Source organism: Nannospalax galili, unplaced genomic scaffold (assembly GCF_000622305.1).
Source record: "Nannospalax galili isolate Female #2095 unplaced genomic scaffold, S.galili_v1.0 scaffold1582, whole genome shotgun sequence".
NCBI lineage: Eukaryota > Metazoa > Chordata > Mammalia > Rodentia > Spalacidae > Nannospalax > Nannospalax galili.
The window spans coordinates 197,850-200,294 of record NW_008347699.1 but is presented as its reverse complement, the minus strand read 5'-3'; positions in this window follow the sequence as shown (position 1 = coordinate 200,294).

Sequence of the window (2,445 nt, the reverse complement as noted above, 5' to 3'; positions counted from 1 at the left end):
GGGCGCCTGCCCATAAGCAAGACCTAGCAGGTCCCACTACGGCCTACAATTCACAGAGGGGGAAGCCATATCTTGTAAGAGCTAACCACCAAGGGCTCAGGGCTCATGGGAGGCACCCCTCTAAGCACTTGTAGGAGAATGCGATGTGCAACAGGAGTTTTGCCACTGCCCAAGTGCATCCGGACTGTTCAGTTCTGCAACTGCTGAGTGGAGGCAGCCCTCCTGAGGCACGAGAAGACAAGTGAAAGACAGTTATGAAATCACCACTAACCCCAGTCCTAAGACAAATCTTAAAATATGATCTTTTACCAGCCAGGACGGATCTTCCAATTTATGTTTAAAAAAGCAATAAGATATCACGGAAAGAATTGAAGACATCACAACAAAAAATTTTAGACATAAAATATATATTCAACGGATTCGACTAAACACGACTTGGTTAAAATATTTACATCTGTAAAACGGAATTACAGAGTGGTACTCCTCTGAAAAATACGGTAAGAATATGTCCGTAAAGTCGATTGTGAAACAGAATAGAAAATGTCAAGTCTTTAAGAACTGGTTGCTGACTTTCAATGCTAGGAGATGATTTTACATAACAGGAAAAACACACTTAAACATCAACAATAAAAATAACTACACCAGCAAAAGAAACAAAAGGATATCCGTATCATCTGTGGCAAGTGGTCAGGCAGCAATGTGAACACTGTACCAATGGCTGAGTGGTTGTCCCTGGGTTTGTGGCCTCCTCAATGCTGTTCTCAGCTGTACAAGTCTGGGCGCAAAGGGTGGGTTCACCCCATTTCTGAAGACTGGTTTCTTGGCAGATGACTCGGATTCCGACTCTGCTTGCTACTCTTTGGTTCTAGTACATATCAAAATCAGAATAGGCCAATATTACTTTGATGAGGCGGAGACTCTCTCAGTCCCCATGGTTCCCAATGGGTTTCCAGACCCCCTTTAGACAATAAAATAAAGGTTCCTGCCCATCTTGCACAATGGAATGTGTTCCACATACTCGTCTGGTTTCAAGGTTTCAGCAGAAACTGTCCTTATGCTGCAGTAAGTTGTGGCATTTCACACGGTAGCGACATACTCGTCTGGTTTCAAGGTTTCAGCAGAAACTGTCCTTATGCTGCAGTAAGTTGTGGCATTCCACACGGCAGCGTGAGCTTCTTCCTAGAGCTTCTTCCAAGGGTCTGGATGTCAGTCCCCAGATAGGTGTTCTCCTCAGGCTTTCGTTCACCTGCTCAAATCTGTGAAATGAATGATTGGGTCACATGTATCGGTTTCTACCTTGGAGCATTTGAGTGAAATGAATGATTGGGTCACATGTATTGGTTTCTACCTTGGAGCATTTGGATGAGGTTCTGGGCTCTGCTAGCTGTACTTGGGCTGTGTGTCTATTGTGCACTTAGGCTTAAAGACAAAGTCTGAGACCCCTTTGTGCTTTGGTTCCTCTTATGAAAGCAGGCAGGTCTGATGCCCCTTTTAGCAGAATGGGGATATTGTTACATTTGGGCATAGGTGATGATTTGAAGCCCATTTAGTAAAGAAAGGTACACTCATTCTCCTTTTGTTAAAAGTGAAACACCAGATATACCTGTGAGCAGAAGGGGAATTTCTGATGCCCCTTTCAGGAGAAGTGATATATACCAAACCCTCTAAGTTAGAACTAGCTCTGTGCACACCATGGGATGAATAAATATAGCTCAACCTGTTTTAGCAAAATATTTGAGGCCCATAAGGGAAGGATGGGAAGGGCTCATTCCTCTCTGGGCAGAAGTGTACCTCTGATAAAAGTGGATGATCGTCATGGTTTACGTTTCAGTTTCCATTTGTGAGACAGGGCACGGCTGACGCCCACTTGGATTGAAAGGCCTCTCAGAGAAGCTAGGTTAAGGCACCCTTGGACAGACTAGGAATGTATAAGGACTTAATATTCAGAGAGGGAAGTCTTAGGGAGGTTTAGGTAGATTTGAGGTCTCCAGCCCCCTTACACAAAAAATGAAAGTCCTGAGCTCTCTTGTATAGGGGAGGAAGGTCCCAGCACTCAAGCATCAGCTTCCAGGACGGTGTCATAGGCTAGAATATGTATATCATCCTTGGTAGGCATGGCAACAGTCTGAGAATTCTTCCAGAGCCTCCATGGCAGTCTTTGGCTCAGGGACCTCCTCCAGCTTATGTTGATGCGAACAGGTGTAGGCCTGTAGGACAGAACAGATATTTAAGGTGACCAGAGAAGGCGTTGGACTGAGGTACTCGCCCAGCCTGTTGTTCTTCTAGGAAAAGCTAAAGTTCTGGACCTACTTGCTTAGAGAAAAGGTGCCTGGTCATTTTTGGCAAATAAAAAGACTCAGCTCTCCTTGGTCAGATATGAAGGTTCCAGGTTATCTTGAATACGGAAGAATGTTCCAGAATTATGTCATTAGCTTCCACCGTTTC